General features: G+C 38.7%; 1 protein-coding gene across 2 annotated transcripts in view; it reads left to right on the forward strand.

Annotated features, from left to right (window-relative positions):
* Window positions 1-7,897: 7,897 nt before the first annotated feature.
* The window catches only part of LOC148840022 (transcriptional-regulating factor 1), a 94,812-nt gene continuing 82,022 nt past the window's right edge, over window positions 7,898-20,687 (forward strand). For both annotated transcript variants that reach the window (XM_088929367.1, XM_088929376.1), the window contains exon 1: window positions 7,898-8,055. The gene's annotated coding sequence lies outside the window, so the exon portion shown is untranslated. The remainder of the gene's footprint in view (window positions 8,056-20,687) is intronic.

The raw sequence follows: 20,687 nt of genomic DNA on the forward strand, positions 1-20,687 counted from the left end.
ATTAATTACTAACTATCAAATGGGTAAGATGGACCTCTTGTGCACAACCTATCTTATATTCAATCACGATTCCAGTTTGGCAGCATACTGTTAGGGCATTGTCTCTCATGTACAGGTGATTAACACTGAAATAAACTGGACAGGGTCAGACTCTAAAGTGCATGTCAGCATGCCAAACTGCCTAAACTCCAAGAACAGGTAAAGGATAATTCCATGTTGAAAAATAGTGAGGAGGAATATAATATAGTTTGGCTATAGTGGCTGAAGACATCTCTATAGCTAAATGTTGAGTTTGTGCTATTTTTGGGATGGAATAAAACTTTCCTTGTTCCTTTGCCGCCAATTCACTCTGGTACAGCTCCCCACTCAAACATCTGAAATAAAACAGTCAAGATGCAGACAAACCGTGAGGTTTATTTTTATGAAACAGTTACTTCCACTCTCGAGTTTTTGAGGCCAAATAGGAAACGAATAAATAATTTTCACTGGATTTGTATCAAAATTGTATTGAATGTGTACTTCACTATTGACACACCAGAGGTCAGCATACACCTGGTATGCAGCAAGGAATGTCCACCATTCATTCACATAGCAATGGCAAACCAAAACAACCTCACCATAATAATCGCAACAGCTTTCTTAAGTACACTCCATGGTTTCACAGAAAATGCCAAAGGCCAAGATTCCTCTGGAACTATTTACATACATGTATATCACTGCATACAGTTTTTGCAGTAACTAAAGTTTTTGTTTTCACGTGGCTGCACAAAACCACGACAGCAAAACTACCTTTGGGATCAGGTCATCTGTTGCCATAAACGGAGGTAAAGGAGTTCAACTGAAAAATCCATGGATTCATCTGATTAAGCTTATGCAGTGGCAGGGCTGAACATGGGAGACCCTCGGTCAACTACCTGGACAGATTGTGCGCAGAATGTGCTTCCGTGACAGAGCCTTGTTAACATCCCAGATGTGAGCTCTGTGCATTATGCAGACTAGCTTTTGTAACTAACCAACAAAATTTTTAACTGCTTTATGGACCCAACACACCCATCAGGAGCCAATCTCCTACAATAATACAAAGCATTTGGCATTCGTCTCAAGCAGCAGTTCATACAATAAATGAAGATACCTCTTCAGAGTTTAGTACACAACTGTCCAAGCCTTGTGGAACAATCCTTCCTTAAAAAATAAAACCTATTACTAAAATCGACTAGATGGAAGTTGTTCTGTCCTGAAAAAAACTAATTATTTTGCTTTAAATGTATTTTTCACATAAATATGGGAATTATTAGGAGGCCATGATTGGTAAAGGCCAGGATGCTGGAATTACACCCCTACTCTTTTCAAAAAATACCCTGGGATTTTTAATGACCACAGAGAGTAAGGACTTCAATTTTACATCTCATCTGAAGGACAGCACCTTTATACAGTATAGTGTCACCATCACTATACTGGTGTATTAGGACCCACATAGACCACAGGGTGAGCGCCCCCTGCTGGCTCCACTAACACCTGTTCCCACAGGAGCCTTAGTATTTCCAAGGAGGTCTCCCATCCAGGTACTGACAAGACTCACACCTGCTTAGCTACAGTGGACAGCCAGTTCTGAGCTGCAGGGTGATTTGGGTGCTGGTGTCCTGTCCAGGGTGTACCCTGCCTTGTGTCTGTTGCCTGCCAGGATAGGTTCTGGCTCCCCAGCAGCCCTGAATTGGAAGAAGTGCTTAGAAAATGCATGGATGGATAGATCTGTCATATAAGCCTATGTTCTGAATAGAGTTACAAACAGTATTTCGTTACTCCTCATAGGAATAGATGTACTGGTAGATGCAATTCTTCTTTATGATATTGGCTATGAAAACTGTTTTTGTGTTCCCGTTTTCACGAAACAATTTTGGAAATGGAACAAATGACGGTTATAGCTCTGGTCAAGGGCAGTCATCTTTCTCTTGACTAATGGCCTGTCTTGAACAAAGCCTGTTTCTCGATTTTTCTGAACAAGTCTAACAACTGTTAATGCAGAATATCTAACAAGTTATTTGTCTCACAGACAGGCCACCTTCATTCCTGCTGAAAAGACATTACTCCAGATTTTATTAATTGTGCTGTGCCTTAGGAAAGCAGACTTTACCAAAGTACCAAAAATATCTTAACAATTTGGTCTACCTAACATTGCAGCAGATCATTAGACTGATTTCACTAGAGATACCCAAATGTTGATGGAGATAACGAACCAATCACCCAAAAGACATTGAGATGAGATGGGAGTAGAGGTTTGATAGATTCTTGAGGCCTGAATTGCATTTCCTGTAAGTATTTTGTTTTAATCTGCCAACCACTGTATTGTACGTAAATGCTTGGGTTTGTCTTGTCAAATTGACACATTAGCCATGACTGCTATTGCATCCTACCATTTACCAGAAGTACATGAAAAATCAATCCTCTTGTGAGGTCACTTACATCAGCCTGTTTTTCTCATATCCCAGCACATTGACCCACCATTCCCAGTACTCTGGCCAGGATACCAATGGTACATGTCAAAGGCATTGCATTTTGTTATTACATTTGTCGATAGTCCCATCCTTCAAGGTTACCCAGTCCTTGATCCAGGTCATTGACACCTGTCATGTCTGACTAGAGTCAGTCCCTGACGGAGTGATAGAGAGATTCAGTGGGTGTTACTCCCCCTTCTCAGGCAGCCAAGAAAGCAGGTGGAGGCTGGGGAGAAGGATTGGGAGATTTCAAACTCCAATAGTTTTTCTAGATGGATCTTTAAAAATCACTTCAATTTATTAATCAGAAAGTAAGTGCTAGTTACACAAGAAGTGATTTAAAGACATAGGTAGTAAGGCAGACTTGCTTTTGTTTTCTGTGTCCTATGAGAACTGTTGTTTTTCTTGACAGGACTAGGTTTATACACATTTTCTTCAATATCGGACATAGAAGATACAGTATATTAAAAACACAGCAAATATTATTGTGCTCACCACTCATCTGTTGCATTTTTAAAGCCTCTTAGTCTATATATCAAGTTGCACACAATTTGACTCCGTCTAATTCTTTTTCACCTCAACCTCTCTTGTCAGTTGTCCTAACTGGGTCTCACATGCTTCCAAGACTGAACCAGAACTGAACACAGTATCTTGCAGTGAACACCTTGTGGTTTTTGCATTACATAAAGCATCATATGGGTCCTTCACTCATTATTTGTAGCTCATTGTTACTGTATTTTCATTCCTGGATTCTGATCAGTCCTTAAGCTTTCAGTGTCCATTTGAGTACAGCGAGTCCATTGTGTTCTGTCTTATTTTTAAGAAACTGTATTTTTAAATATTTTATTGTATCTTTAAATTATTTCTGCACATATTCCATGCCTTCTTACACTGTGTAGTCAAAGACATAGAAATTGTATTTAAATGAGCATTTTATGGAACATCCTCCATACTCATACAGGCAAACTGCAGGGGTCTCTAACCTCGTTGCTGGACAGCTCCAGTCCAGTTAGTCTTATAGGTTGTCCTGTGTCTAATATTTAAAGATCAGGAACAATTGTTTAAGTCATTGATATTTTAAGCAAGTAATGTTTCAGTGAAGGAAACACTGCCCCTTGAGGGCAGAAGAATATTCTTGTGTTTCTTTCGAATCCATCCATCCATTTTCTAACCACTCTATCCATTTCAGGGTTGTGGTGGAGCTGGAGAAATACGGGTTTTTATTTTCATTGCTTTGTATTGGTAATTCATTGGATTATTGATTGATTGATATAATTAATGCCACACAGTAGGTGTAGAAAACGGGGGTTTTCAGGATGACTGTGCTGCATGTAGTTAGGCGTCACTATTAAGAGTTTAATAATGGTGGCTTCTTTTAGAGTCTTGTAGATCCTGCTAAATAACGTTTCCTGGACCTTAAGACAAAGGTTCTTGTGAGTTTGTAAGAGCTCAACTCTATGAAGCCACTCTATCATAAGGTGTGTGTCCGTCACAGTCATAAATGTTAAATATGATAAATATTAATAATAGGATAAGAATGATAAATCTGAGCATCAAACATCAATTTTGTGATGAACTCAGACTCATTGTGTTATTATTAACCATTTATTATTAACTTAATTGTTATGAATTCTATTATTAACCATGACTAAACCAAGTTTTCATCTTGACACAATATATACAGAGGTTATCTACAGTATGTATAAATGATAAGATAAACCTCAAATGAGCCTTTTTTTTTTTGCTGCTGCCGTTTTTAAAACAGAGAGTTTGCAATAAGGCAAATTTTACATTTAAAAAAGGAAAGGAAGAAGAAAACCTTTTATCCAAATATTAACTGTTTGAAGTAACTGCATGACACTAAAACTTAAAATATTTGTTCCTTTTACAACTGTGCTTTGTGTTTTCATTGTATTTTTCTTATTCTGCCCTGTGAAAACAGAAAGACAGTATTATTCTTCTATATTACTCTACCTGCTAATATTTTCTGAACTGATACCCAATAAGGGTGTTCGTGTTAGTTTCTTCATCTTGACAGAGGTATTGTCTTGACTTGTCCTTTGGTATGGTGAGATGTGATATAGACTTGACATTGGTATCAAAACAAGTCTATCTGTATCTCTTTTTGCTGTTCCTCTCTTGGTTTTGACATACTTACAGTTTTTCTATCCACAATTCAAAGAAAGACATTTCTTGTAATTCCATAAAACCTTTCTTGCAAAGCATAATTATTTAAATCTTATGTTTCCTCAGAGTCATTGATAAAGTCAGTTTGGTGGACATCTTCAGAATGAACAGTGAAACATGAAACAGAGGACACAAGTGGAAACTACATGGAAGTACATTTAAAACTGAGAACACAAGGCATTTCTTAATATAAAGGGTTGTGTAAGTCTGGACCAAGCTAACCAACCATGTTGTTGAAGCTGATACCCATCTGGATACGATCCTTAGATCAATTAGCTATTAACTATCAAATTGTATATGGTAGTCCTGTCATTCATAACCTTTCTTAAATTTTATTTTATTGCTTTGACCCACATGTACACATTCTTTGGTTCTCCATTTAAAATACACAGGTTGACAACTGTTCATTTGATTCTTTTAGTTCAGGTTCTGAGAGCTGTTTGCAGTTCTCAGACAGAAAGTGTGGCAAAACATTCTCATTTCATTGAGGTAACAGGAGTAAAATTTATATCCAGTAAAACATAAATATAACTGTATGGAATGTTATACAGTTCATACTGTATATTATCGTTTGTAGTATTTGCCAAGAAAGACCTAAAAAAAATTAAACACTAAGATTTAATTACGGAAGTGCCTTGCATGAACAGCTTGTTTCAGGGCATTTTGAATGGGTTTAGTTCTGAACTTTGACAAGGTCATTGTAAAATGCAGAATTTCTTTTCCTGCAGCCATTCGTTTGTAGATCTGCTTGTATGTTTACGATTATTGTCTTGCTGCAAGATCCACTTTCGGTTCTGCTGCAGGTCACAGAAAGATGGCCTGACATTCACCTCTAGAGTCTTCAATGATGGCAGGACTTCCAGGTTCTGGGGCAGCAAAGCAGCTCTAAGCCATCACACTTCCAGCACCATAATTGACCGCTGGGGTGAAGCTCTTCTGTTCAAAAGCCGGGTTTGGTTTTTGCCAGATAAGGTTTCTCAGAGGCCCCAGAGTTCTACCTTTGACTCATTGAGAGAATATTGTTCCAGAAAACTTGTGGATCATCTATGTGCTCTTTGGCCTAACAAGAGCACCATTGTTGTTCAGTTGTTTTTTGAACAATGACTCACATTAGCCAAGGTCAGATTGGCCTGCAGTTCCTTGGACTTACTCTGGGGTTCTTTATAACTTCCGTGATGTTTTTTGTGGTTTGTTCTCTTGACTTATTTTGGGAGGATGGCTGTTCCTGGGTAGAGTGATTGTAGTCTTGAAATTCCTACATTTGTAGACGATCCATCTGACAGTGGATGGACAGAACCCGACATGGTATTGTAACCCTTTTAGGACTAATGGGCATTATATAGGGTAGGGACTTCCAAACTCAGCCACCAAGATCTACCTAATTATTTAAACACCTGATTCAAATTATTCTCTAGGGTTTGGCTTACTTTTTTATGTCCCCTGTACCTTAATTAATCATTTTTTAAATCATACATCATTTTGTTTCAAGAGAGACATGGAATTGGTTACTATAAACCCTATTGGAAATTTACTTTGAGACTGGTCTGTGTGGAGTTTGAATGTTGTCACTGTATTCACATTGGTTTCCTCCCTCAGTCCAAAAACACCCTAGTGGGTAATTGGCTTCTGAAATATTGGCCTGGGTGTTTATTGGGGGTTGGGTGGGGGAGTCGGTGTTTGTGTCTACTATGTATGTGTCTGCCTTTTGATGGACTGGCGTCCTGTCCAGGGTGTACCCTGCCTTACGTCTATTGTTTGCGAGGCTAGGCTCTGGCTCCCCACGACCGTGAATTGGAAGAAGCAGTTAGAAAATGGATGGAGGGGCGGTTGGATTAAAACTGGTTTTGATTCAAGTAGCTGTCTTGGTAAAAATATTAAATTTGTGATTCAAACTTTTTCTCGGCACTGTAGGTGTTCTGCTGCTGAAGATATTCTGCTACGTATTCATGGGAAAACAGTGATATTTAAATTCCAGTGGATTTTTCTGCCTCTGCACATATTAACTGGACAGATAGAACAACCACTGAACATAACTCTCATATAGACATGGTGTTAGGCATGGCCAAATGCAGGGGGCTGAGTTTTCCAAGTTACTCAGTCCTTGATCCCAGCCCTGAGCTTTTTGGAAAGACCTTTCTACAATAAAATGGTGTTAAAATTCCAACAATGAATCTCATTATTTTATATGAGACGTCCTTGAAAAAAAATCATTTAAGTCAATGTTTTAAACTGCTTGTTTTTTTTTCTAACAATGTTTTATTATATTACAGACTACAGTAAAACCACAATGAGGGGTTCGGCGACGAAAATACGATTTTAGAGGGAATCAGGGTGGAGTGTCTCCAGTGGTAATAAATACTGGACACGCTGCAGTAAAACCCTCCCAGGTTTGCCTTTCTAAAGTAGCACTACGGACAGTTCAGGGTATGCAAAAATCTAAAGAACGATAGCTTGCATTTTACCAGAAGCATGCAAATTAAGCTGGATCAATGCAGTATTAAAAATGGGGGGTGTAATTTGCATAATTATATTAGGAAAGGTTCCTTACTTTACACTGCGCGCCACCCATATTAACTGCATGTTCACATTATATTTCAACTTGACCGACAAGCATTTGAAATCAGATTGTTGTGACTTCTTTAAAGTTTCCCAAGATTCCCATTAAGCACAGTTATTTTTAAAAATAGAGCGCACTGAATACTTAATTATAAAGAAAACGAAGACTTAATTTGCAAGGCAGAAGCATCAAACTGCCCACACACCTGCGTGCATTGTAAAATATTAACTCTTTTGTTTTAATTCATGTAAATACAACGTTAAAGCCTGTTGCACATTCAATAGATACTTTCATATATCAAATTAATAACAAAAATTATAAAAGTAAAAAAATACGCATTTCTTCTAACGTTTTTACTTCCTGCTTTAAAAACTGCAGTCTTGACCAGAATCTCTCCGCGGAAGAATTTTACCATGCAGATTACAGTACGAGTTCAAAAATGAATTGTGGTTCGTGGTCAGATTAAAAATCTATGTATAAAATAGCTAAACGTATTATGATGCGTGTGTATATAATGTATGGAATATACTTTCTAAAACAACGAACCGAGAGGCTATAACCTGTTTGGGAACTGTCTAATTTGCAGGCGCTATGTTTTACGGCGGACCGATACTTGTTTACAGGATTGTAGCTGTACGGCATAACTCAAACTATCCTGTAGAGGGGAGGTAAGGGAACAAGTTGATTGTAAATTGCATGAAAATTAAATTGAAACAACTGTTCAAGCGGACTGATTTCTTCAGCAATCCTGAGGCGACCTCACAGCCTTTCCTCGGGGTTTTCTACATGACAAAGGTTCTGCACGCGTGCCTTCTAAAGGTAGGTGTAAAAATAGATGCGCCTGGGAAGTAACGATTAATCAAAAAAAAGTTTTATTTTGCAAGAGTTTCGGTATGTACAGCAGCCAGGGCCTTCTCAGAAGGGAACTCCTGACATGCATTTGAAAGGGAGCTTTTTTTTTTAATTTTAATGCGGCGAAATGTCATTTTCCGAACAGAACAAGAATCACCATTTGTTGCACTGCTAAGTTTGAATAAATGCGGCTAGGTGCTGGACTCGAGTCATTGGTGACACGGTGCTTCAAGAAAAGCAATTTAATTGAAACCGTAAATAAAAAAAAATCGTGGTTTGAAAAATTAAATACAAAAGGTGGTTAATTCACGGACGTGCAAGTTTCATGTCGGTTGTCAAACAGTACCGTGCACTTCAAGCTATATATATATACGTGCAGTATAGCAGTACAGTAGTTGTTCTATGGAGCTGACATCGAAATTGACAGACATGTCGTGCTTGTGACACTAGGGTGCCGAGTGGTGCAGCGCACAGTCGCCTGACAGTGGAAAAGTCTGGGTCAGTTTAACGCCTTTTATCTTTATTTCGGCCCGCCCGCTACCCAGTTAGTTTGGGGGCATGGCATGATTTGCACTACTTTGGATGAGCAGGAGCATTACTGTTGATCATCTTTCGCCGAAACGCATTGGGAAAGCTGACCGTGAAGTGTCTCCGGGAGCTGTCTTTTTTATTTTCCTCCCTCCCGTCCCCAGCCCCACTCCCGTGTGAGAAAATTACACATCCGATGTGTGCGCATACACACCTGACGGGTTATTCTACTGTCCGTGTTTGCTGTAGCCAGTGGAGAACATCTCGACTTATTTCCTTTTTTCGGTATGTGTTGGTTTTAAAGGGATAGCATCCAATTTCTCAAACCAGGAAATCCGCCTTTAGCGATGCGCTGCTTGAGTAGGTTGGAGGATATATATATATGTATGTATGTATTTTGTCGTGCTCTTTCTGCGATGTACAGTCTTTAACCCGTCGTGTGCACTGCCACTGTCTGCCGGGGCCGTAAGATGCTCCGTGCGGCTGTGAGACAGACTCGCCAGGCAGCCCCCCGCCGTGCCAGCGGTGCGAAACGGGACCCTGTACTTCGCAGGAGCTGTTTGAATTTTCTTTTTCGCAAGTCTGAAGATGTTTTTGGATGTTTTAAAAAATATTTACAGATACACCTCGCGCAAGTGTGTTGTAGTTCTGACTTGTCACCGTTTGAGGAACATTACGTTTCTTTTAAGCACCAGTCGTATTTTTTTATACAGTGCCAACAGCTAAGGCGGTAACAAGTGATGAGACCTTATCGACTCTCCATCAAGGTGATCTGTAATATTCTTTTGGGTGTACGGACTAACGTTTTGTTGGATTTTTAAACTGGATTTAAGGCGCAGGACTAAAATCTCTCATTTTAAGAACCAGTTAAAACCACTCGAAAGTATAGTCTTATGAACTGTTCTGTAGTAAAATTAAAACGTTAGCCGGACACTGGGAAATCTTTAAAAAAACGCCTTAAACGTGTTACTGCACAGTGACGGTTACAGAACACTAGCGAAACAAAAAATACATTTGACTGTATAAAAATATTGATGCGTGTACTGTGTATTTTCGTCTGATCTGCACTATAAGGCATATTAAGTACATAGACTTAAATATTCAAGTTATAAATAGTGACGTTTAACTGCTAAAACGAACGCAGCTGGCAAAGTAACGCGCTATCGACAGCGGATTATGAGAATGTTTTAAGGCCAAAAAATGTCAGCGAGGCTATATTTCATGGACGTTTGCACAATCGGCCCGGCTTTACATTTACGTGGCACAGCAAGGATCGCATAATCGATTCTTGTGATCTTACTCGCATTTGTAACAGAGAACAGCTCCAAAGAAGAGGCGGGCTTTCGGGACATCTAGCCCGTTTAGTAGTCATTAATACACGAATGATCCAAGGATCAGTTAGACAGGAGACAACGAGAAGATGGAAGCGCGTCGATATGTTTATGAATTTCTGATTCTTTATTTCTTTCAGTTTTAATTTATCCAAAACATGCTATTTTGTTTATGGGATATTTGGCTATAACAAAATAAATGAAGTACTCCGTTTTGAAACATCTTTTAACTCAACCAGTTATTGCGTTAAATAGGAGAACATTTCTTCGGTTTGTACATCGTGAAACAAGTTTTCCATTTAATAAAGATGTGAGGGAAAAAAAACTCAGTAGTAGAAATAATACATTTGTATTTACAAACGCATCAGCTGCAACGGCAGCTTCATATGAAGAAGGCTCCATAGTCAAAGCGTTCTGCTTGGACCCTTTACTTCTTCCTTATTTAAGAAATATGGTACTGTACATGACCGCAGGGTTTTAGTCAACAAACAAATTAACAGTAAACTACATCATTTTACTCTTATATAACGAAGGCAAATAAAAAAATAAAGGGACTTGGGAAATCATCCACTAAGAACCCTTCACTGGGGGTGGCACCGTGGCTAGCATTACAGCCTGGCAGCCCAGGGGTCCTGGGTTCAGTTCCTGGTGTGCTGTCTGCATGTTGTTTGTATGGTCTGTCTGTGTTTGTATGGGATTCTTCCTACAATCCAAAGACATAATACTAGGTTAATTGGCTTCTGGAACAAATTGGCCCTGGTGTAATTGTGTGTGTTTGTGTCTGTGTGTGCTCTGAGATGGACTGGTGTCCTCTCCAGGGTATATCCTGCCTTGCACCCATTGTTTGCCGAGATAGATTCCGGCTTCCCAGCTACCCTGGTAGATACTAGTTAACTGATCCAAAAAATCTCATCCAGTTGTTTCCTGATGGAGGCAAAAGTACTGGGTTCAAAAACATGGCTGGGTTGCTTGTCCCACCTTCCCAGAACCCTTCAGATAAAGCTTTAATCCACGTCCACATAGGTCCCACTTGTGTCTGCTGGATCTTGATTCACTGTTCTCTATGAAGAAATCCGTTGGGTTGACATTGTCGGTGTTTTTTTTGGATCTTGAATAGTTGTAACAGGTCTCCTCAGGGTCTTCTTTGTTCAGAGACAGATTCTTTCAGTTTGTCGGGGTATGACACTCCCTTGAGCCGTGGAATGCATCTGATTGCTGGTCTCTGGACTGATTCCAGAGCAGCTATATCTTTACTATAATGTGCAGACCAAAATTTTACACAGTATTCCAAATGAAAGATGTAAATGTAACGTACTCACACATTACACACAGTATAGTCCGTGCACATATATACATACATGAAGTGCTATGGGAAGCTCCAGAGGCTCCCTGTAACTGCACATGATGTAGCGATTGGAGAGGTGCCGTCAAGAGCAGACGATGAGGGTAAATTGTGGAATATTGTGAAGACTAGGAAGCTGCCATGCTGAAAATGTCTCATGAGAGTTGACGGCCTATCAGTTCATATCACAAACGCCCATGTAGACGGGAAGCAGGGGTAGACCACAGGTTACATTGCACAAACGTGTCACTCACCAGCCAAACAGTTATTGACCACGTGTGCCTTGCAAGAGACAGAATTATTTGCTAAAGGATCAGCGCTGCCTCTAGAGTGAAGCCACGGTGAAGAAGAAAGAGAGACAGGTGGGAAAAGGTTTTTTTTTACTCTCACACACCCTCAGTGCCCCTCACACACCCTGATATCTCTCCCACGTCTTCACAAAGTTAGGAATGACCATGTAATAGCCCGGCATTGGTTAGTCCCTGTCGCTTTGGCTTCCTTGTCAACACTTCCTGTATGTTGTGACGTAGGGGAGCCTCTTCATTGGGCCAAACAGATGGAAAATCTGGAAGTCTTCATCACCAGCGCCAAAGGCAGTTATAGTCCACGTGTTAGAAAAGTGATGACGACAGCATTTTGATCACGAGGCGGTAGTGAGAACCACTTACTCTGTACTTCTTCAACTAGAACGGTCTAGTGCTACCGTACGTTGTATCTTCGTTGTGAGCCATTGCCACAGCGACCTTACAGACCGGGTACTCTACACATTACCACACTTGGAATTTAATGCTCACTGATGACAGTGCAGGAATGGCTCAGGAAAGAACTCACATCCATTTGTTCGGAGGGCATCCATCTCCTTGTGGTAGACGTTCGCTGAGGTGGCCAAGAACTGAATTTCCCCACCAGTGAAGAGTATTTGGTGGATTAGTCAAAATTTCACTTTACCTATTGTCTTACCCTTTTTTCATGATGCGGCAAGAAGCCTTCTGTGACATATTTGAGGACCTTGTGGTAATCACAGTTATTTTTCACTGAAAAAACTGTGTTTACAGTCACGTACTATAAGTTGTTGCTTCACTTACAGTTGCTTATACAGCATCGTTTTAGTTTTCCTGCAGTTTCTTGGTTGCTGGGTTATATGAAAGTTATACCGCAACAGACAAGAGTATTGTCACTCCATTTCTTGAATTCACTACAACATATTTTGTGACTCATTCTTGAATGAATGAGTGTTTATGAACAAAGTCTTAAAAGGTGGAGCTGCTGAACAGGCCTACATAAAGTGTAGTATTATCATATTACAGCTTAACAAATTGCAAATTACCCTTGTTTTGGATACAGGGTGCTAATATGTGAGTGCTGTAATATGTGGCCTTTTCTCTGTTGTTTCTTCCAAGATGATTTGCATTTCTGAGTATTCTAATATTCTAGGAAAAATAGTTGCTGGGCAGGTTTTTCCAACCTTACTCTGAAGGAGTGAATAAATATAATTTTCTCAAGACCACTTATGTAGAATATGGATTTTAGCTTATTTGACAATGCTATGTATTTCTTCCCACGTTATTTTTATATTTCCATTATTGCTGCTTTGAGAAAGATTTTCCACCTCAGCTTTTTTTTTGTGCTGGATTGTGTAGCTACTTGACGGTATAGCAGCGTGTATGCAAGACAAAGAAAGGAGAAAAACACAGAACGTCAATATTTTAATATTGTTTACTTTAATAAGAGGAAAAAAAAACAGTCAAATGCCAAAGGTGCTGTTAGTGTTTTGTACTCAAGTTCTTAGACTTCCTGTAGAAAAATCAACATTTTTTTTAAACTATACAGGAGGCTAAACTGATGCTGACCCGGGGGGTAGTTTGCTGATGTCTTGGTATGGTGTTAAACTGTTGCATTTTAGAGATGGTTTAAATCATTTCTTGGTGTTAACATATCCAGAAATAAAGAAGTGGGTAGAAAAATACTCCATTCTTGAATCTTCTGTAACTGTAAACTATATGTGTGCTGAAATTAAATGTGGCAATTAATTAGATACATTGGTGTTTGGTTCTGTAATGACTGTTATTCTTTCTTGCCTGATCACAGTATACTGAATCAATCACATTGTTTCATTGCACAGCCAGGGGAAAGTCACTTCATGTTTATCCGAGGACCATTCACATCAAAGAGATGCAGTGCTGTACATGAAAAAGAAAAGCAGTGCCTTAGATATAATTATCAACACCATATGACTATTACTCCAAAAAGTAGGTCAGGTAACAAAAGACTAGCCTGCTTTGTTGTGCATTTGGGGTAAATTTTGCTTATCTTCAACATTATTTATGGTAATTAAAAGATTTGCAGTTAAAAATAGCCATTGTTGTTTTCATGGCAAGCAAGTTAGCTGTTAATATACTGTAGGGCAGGTGATGATAAAACTGTGGGTGCGTCACTTTAATCATAAACAGTACAATTCAAAGATATCGATTTTATTTTAATTTTTTATTATGGCTTTTGATCTTTGTCCGGTTGTTCAGGCTAGCAGCACAATCCTGGACACAAACTGTCTTCTAACTTTCTTCTAATTTTTTACAGAGGGTGATCTCAGTGTGCACCCAGCACAGCAAAAGACTTTGCTATGTAGACCTGCCAGTACAAAGTGTGCGTGAAGATTGACAGTAGGGTGGCACTTGTTGTTATTGAGCAGCTTCAGTTTGGGGTCATTGGCACACTAAAAAGAGACCAGTGAAACCTCAGCATTCAGGAGGTTCAGGTACCTTGAAGCCTCAGCAAATGGTGATTTCACAAATGTGGGACTTAATACCTAGTGGGGAAGATAGGGTAATGTTTCCAAGCCTCATGAAACATGCATTACTGTAGTAATATTTCAGAAATAGTGTCAGTATTTATTGGTAGTAGGTATTTTTAATGAAAATGAATACTGTAAACTTGTTTTTCCACTATATTTCAAGTTATAGCATGTGCAAACAAATACATTAGCTCACTGTTATGGTATTACAGCATACCCTGTATAAGGTTATTTTTTTATTCTTATTCTTATTATTCTTATTTTATTCTTATATAGCATATTTTCTTTTCTTTTTAGATTTTGTTTTTATTACTGTTATAATTGGCAGCACTACTGTACTGTATTAAACCTCTTATCCTTTTCCACAAGACACACTAAGTCTTTAAAAGTTTAGCGAATCATGGAGGTTTTGTGTTATTTCATATTTTATGTCAGAGCACAACACTGAGTCACCTACAGTGACAGTACGTAGATTCTGATAACGGGTCTACACATAATGTACATCTAACACTATCCTGACGGAAACTGAATAACCAAAGCATAACCCATGATGCACTTCTACAAAAACAAGTTAGCTCTTTGTTTAGGAAGCTGTGACTTTACTACATCCTGATGCAGGTTGGGCAAAAGAGATCCACGAGATGAAGATGAGAAAACTGGTTCCACATTTACAGTAATTTCCTGCAATGTAGCCTGTGAGCAGGCGATTTTGATCTACAAATGTAGAAATAATTTGGTCACCAATTATTGTGTGAATAGGCAAAATCACATCACAGATGTAGAACCTGTGAATATCAGTGTCTTACTGTACTTAACACATCGCATCAGTCACTTACGTCCTAGAGGGCTCTATTGCAGGACTTGGGGAACATGGTTAGGTACTTAGTGCACCCTGAGTGTGTCTCTGACAAGGGGATTGAGAAAAACTTTTATCTGGAGCTGATGGTGTAATGTAGCGTACATTAGGAACATAAGAAGGTTAGCAAATTGAAAAAGCCATTTTAGCCCGTCTCGATTTTTAGTAGGTAATTTATCAGAGGATCTCATCCAGCTGTTTCTTAAAAAGTGATTTATTTAGCTTTTTACAACATGGCTGGACAGCTTGTCCTCGACTCCCTCAACCATTTTGTATAAAGAACTGTCGCCCATTCTCAGTTTTAATTATACAGTACTTAGTTTCACGTCCAGAGCACTTCCACATTTCATGTGCAAGTGCTAAATGAATAATTGAAAAAAAAAGTGCTATATACAAGATTATTATTTGTAATGTCACGGATTTAACTATTCAAGTTTGGTACAGCAGAGATACTAGAATGGAGATGATTTTTAGATCAATTAATCATCCTTGAACTTTCCAGTAATTCAGAACGGATAGCACAGTAAAGGCTTGCTGGGTTAAAAAAAGCCAAATATGTGTGATTTGCTTGATCACAACCAAAAGCATATAACGAGACAAAGTTGCTTTCTATTTCATTGCAAGTGCAAACTGCATTATAGATTTATGTAAGTGGAATTTTTCATGGAAGTAGGTAATTGCTATGGGAAAACGTAAAGCAGCCATATCAAGACACTTTACTAAAGTGTCCTAAGTGGCAGTGGTTTGTGTGAACATGGTGTACAGATCATAACATTTTCTACAGCAGATGAAAGGAAGAAGGTACTCGTTGAGTTTTATAAATTGCATGGCTTTCTGAAAATACTGGGGGCAGTTGGTACCCAGCCACATACCCATTCAGTAGCCTGCTGACGAGGAACACTTGTGCACTATATCTGGATTAAACGATTCCATTCCTTCTAGCTGTCATACCTCCGTGAAGTTCTTCTGTATTAAGTGGAAGACTTCAAGGACAGTGCTTGTGATCACATTGTAGGCTACTTGTTGTCACAATCCTGTGTGCAATCCTAAGCACCTTCAACTAAAAAAAAAAGACCATGAATAATATTCAAACAGGTACAACATGTCTCCATTAACATGTTGGTCAAATACATGATTGCATATCCCTTCCATTAAAACAGTTTGAATCAGAGGTAATTTCAACAGCAGCCTTACCACACTGTAGCCTAATCTGATCACATGTCAGAAACTAAGCAAGGCTGGGTCACTGCTGGGATGGAAGACGTCTGACAACCCAGTTGCTGCTGTAAGTGGTGTTGGAGGACCAGTAGGTGGAACTCCCCCTGCTGGATAAGAATTTACAAACCGATGCCCCTGCGTACTGTAGGAGGCGCTCTCCATCAGATGAGACATTAAACCCCTCTCGTGACTATGTGGTCATTAAAGATCCAGTGAGACTCTTCATAAAAGTAGTGGTGTAACCCCAGCATCCTAGCTAAATTCCACTCTGGATTTGCACAGACTAGCTTTTCTGAGCTTCCCTTAATACTGTTCAGTGAAACAGTTTCTCACTTGTCCACCTGATCTGCTGTGTGGTGGAGTTCCTGGTGCATAATGGCTACCACATGTAATCCAGGTGACGTCTGCACCTTAGTAATGGATTATTATTAAATGGATCATTTTTGTATATAGTGGGAGTGAAATGGAACATAAGAAGTTAATGCGAAGGAGTAAGCCCATCTTTATAATGAAGGTTCTAACGTGTAGTGTAACTTGTGAAGACCTGCTAGTTAAATCCACTTTGATTTAGTTGATGACCTCAAACATATTCTCCTACCAGATTTGTTGGAAAGCCTGTCTCCCCCACACAATTAAAATATGAGTGCTAGCTAAAAAAATGTAAATTCACAGTCCTTTCATTCCATTTTCAATGTTCATTACATGTCCTTCCACTGTCTTGCTTTCACATGGGTCCCATTTCAGACTTGCTTCTCTTGTTTGGTATGAAAGAACATGTCAGTCTCTTGCTGTTCATGGAAGTTAATTCATTCAGCTAGAATTTCAAAAATATGCAAACAGAAGAACAGTGCTGTGCCGAATAAACAATTTTTAGAGCAGTGCTATACAGAATAAGCATCTTTTTTATTTTTAACTAGTGGTTTTGACAGTGTAGTGAAAGGAATGGATTACGCTGTGCACAGTGTTACTGCATGTTCTTATTGTTTTACCCCTGTGATACAACACTGGGGCATTCATCTGATGACAGGAACGTCTTTCATAGGCAGCTACAGAAAGTAAAATTGACAGTGGTGCACTCCTTTTATCCAGCTGTTAGATGTTATCTATCTCATTAATTGCATGGCATATCATGTATACCTGTGAATGAATGCATGTTCATTAAAGCTAAAGTTCAGGTTCATTTCCTGTGTGGAAAATCCGTCTGTTGCCTGTGACCCCGGCTTACTTTCCAAACATAACAAGACCATCTCTTCAGGTGACTTCAGTATACTGTATTGTTTTTTTTACAAATAAACTATATGTCTACGCTTCACTCAGGAAAGAACAATGCTGCTTGCAGACACGACATAAAACTGTCCTAGTCTGAACACAGACTAAAAGTATGGATAACAGTAAGAGAGATAAATATTAACTTATGGTATATTTAGAGTGTTGTATTCATGCAATAATGACTTTTTCTCAATTTTTGTGCTATAAACATCCTTAAACAAAGTACAGTAGTGAATATAATTGGTGGATTTATAATGATTAAAGATGATGACCTGGATTGAGTAAATGTGGTTTAGCTTTCAAGAAGCAAGCATTTTGAGAAAGCTCAGAGAGTATCTCAGCAGTACTGTTTTCTAACCAAAGAGATAGAACCACAGAGTATATACACATTTCTTTTGGCAGTATGCTGTAACCTCATATTGTAACAGCCAGGTACAAGTGAGTGAGGTGGGGGGATATTTGTACAGTTAGATGTTGATTGGAACTGTAGGGTAATTTCTTGTCTGTCTGAAATATTTATAGCAAACTGCAATAATCCTTATGCATTTGTTAGTGATTGTGTTGATAAACAATACCATTTCCTGTTTTCACATGTTGAGCAGGCCCATAGCAAACCCCTGGCTTAAATTAGGAGTACTTCAAACATTTCCCACATTTTGACAAGGGACTCTTTTTTTAACCTCTTGCACTGAATAGTGCCCCAGCTTCCACATGCAAATGTACTGTATGTATACATTTATATAAATACACCAATTGAAATGCTGGTACTTACCACAAATTGTAGAAATGCCATTCTGCAGGAATTAGGATTGTCAGTATCTTCAAATGGGAATCGATTGAACGCAAATTTTAGAGTGTTGGTTGGATATACTGTATTGATTTTGGGTGGAAGCTTTAATTTCTTTTGGCGGGGACCCCTAATTGCTTTTTTAAAGACCCCTGATTGGTCTCTAGATTCTAGCTGAGCGCTCAGGAGAGATGGGAAAGAGAGTCCTGGAGAGCCACTTTTCTTCCTATTTCACTGTCACATGAATTCCACACCGCATCTGTGTCATTTAACACTCTCTGAAAGGCCACATGCCAGTGCTTAGAAGGCGCGTGAGCACATGTCAGTGCCTGAGTCTTCAGGGGAGCAGTGTCTTTCAGAGATGTGGTGTTGAAGGGATGTATGACAGTATAACAGGGCGTTAAAGAAGCGACAAAGACTCCACTATGTGGAGTTGTGCTGTTGATGGGCAACGTTTGTTGTCTGGACTCTGCTATCAATAAATCTGACATCAGATCTGGGCCTGTGTCAAACACAGATCAAACACAGCTCCAAGGGGCGAGGAGGAAATATACTTAAAAAATTACCGCTGAAGGTGATCACATCAGAGAGTTGAGCAACTTTTCAGCAGGATTTTGGTTTCCTTTTAAGAATTTGTCATTTACCTTTCATAATTTATTAATATATTCCCTTGCCCATCCTTTGTATTGGTTATATGTGTTTTTAAAAGCATGTCAGATTTTAAGGGATTATAAGGGATTTATATTGGTTGTAATAATAACTGTGAATAGTGGAAACAGACAGGAGTCGTCACTTGCATAATTTCCATTTGCTTTGGGTATGTCATTGTCATGGCAAAAATCATTACTATTTAAGTTCTTCTGCTGTTTATTTTAATTGCACATTCATATAAATGATCAGTTTGTAAAAATAGCTGGAGTTTTATTCATGCTCTGCTATGCCTGTAGTAATAGTTATTGGTGCACTACAAGAGTAATTTGATGTTCGCAGTTGAACACCACACCACTGATGAATTTGTAGTGTGGGTTAAAAATCATGAAGTAGTTATATTAGACTTCTGATAAAATTCTATGATTTTACCTTTGATCAGCCACAGAAATTGCCTTCAGAATTGCTAGGCACGTTCTTTTCAATTTCTTAAATTTTATATTGATTATCTTTCTTCAAATAACAGAATTCTGTGAAACTGGCTTTTTGCTGAAAATGGTGGCAATGAGTAATTGAAAACATTTTTAAAAATTACATTACGTGTAATTGTAATAATTACATAGGGCCTTGTCTGACTTGCTCCTCCACTGTCAAGAGTTCTAAACAGCATTATCAGGTGAAATTCACAGGATGTTGTGAGACGTGTGAAGTACCTTGAACTACGTGTTAATGTCAGCTAAGTTAAAAGCGTGTCCTCTGACATGCATTGGAAACACTAAGTTTCTCAAGGTCGTTGTCAAAGAGAAACATTTGCATTTTATCCAGAATTTTTGCTTTCAGGTTTTGTAACTGATCATTCAAAAACAGCTTGCGTATACTTTTTGGTTTGGTCTCTATGTAGTTCCACTTTTCCTCTTTAATTTTGGAAGATGAACATGTGAGAAACCTGAGGTTTCCAGACTCTTTTAAATCACTTGGCTTATATGTATATACTGTATGTGCATTAATGTTTGAAATAACTATCTAAAAAAGTGTCTGTTTTCATTTTTCCTCTGCAATTGCATTGAAAAATCAGACCATGAAATTTTCCATTTCACAGACTGTTGTTGACACTTTTCACACTCTTTCAATTGAGGTCTGACCCCATTTACAATACAACTTTCTGAGCGGGTTTCACACATTAAAGGGAAAAAAGAGTATTAATCCTGAGGCAGAGCTGTCTGACTGCATACTATGGGGAAATTGTGATGTGCTTCTGATCTTTGTGAAAAAGAATGAAAGCCATCCAAACACATTGGGGTCAGAGTGCATACTCTGATACAGAGGGACAGTGTTTTAAAGACTTGGATTTAATGGTAGTTCGCTTCTACTTGAAGGTAATTAGTATTTTTTTGGAAGCACACTACAAACAAGTGTTATGACTGAGACAAGATCATTATGAAAAAGATCAAGACAGTTTCACCTACATCTTGGGTAGTGATAGGACAGAGCCATAGAACCCTCATTTACAGGATTCATAATTAGTTAACTGAACCAGTTATTGCAATTAAAATTTGAATAATGACACAAGTTGGTTAAGCCTTTCACACCCAAAGCACTTCCTAATGTGAGTAAAAAAAAAACACTTCTGTTGTGTTGTGTATGTATCAGAATTAAAGCAAGTTGTGCGGTCTTTACACCATTTCATGGATAACCTTGTGCATCTTTTTGGAAACCCCAGAAGTTTGTTTTGACTCCGAGGCTGTTAAATTGAGGTTCCCCTCCCAGTTTAAGAAAGCTGAACAGGACAGTCTGTTTCACCACACATACTGTATATGCTCATTGATGTT

The sequence above is a fragment of the Atractosteus spatula genome, chromosome 2 (genome assembly GCF_055471065.1).
Source record: "Atractosteus spatula isolate fAtrSpa1 chromosome 2, fAtrSpa1.hap1, whole genome shotgun sequence".
In the NCBI taxonomy this organism is placed as follows: domain Eukaryota; kingdom Metazoa; phylum Chordata; class Actinopteri; order Semionotiformes; family Lepisosteidae; genus Atractosteus; species Atractosteus spatula.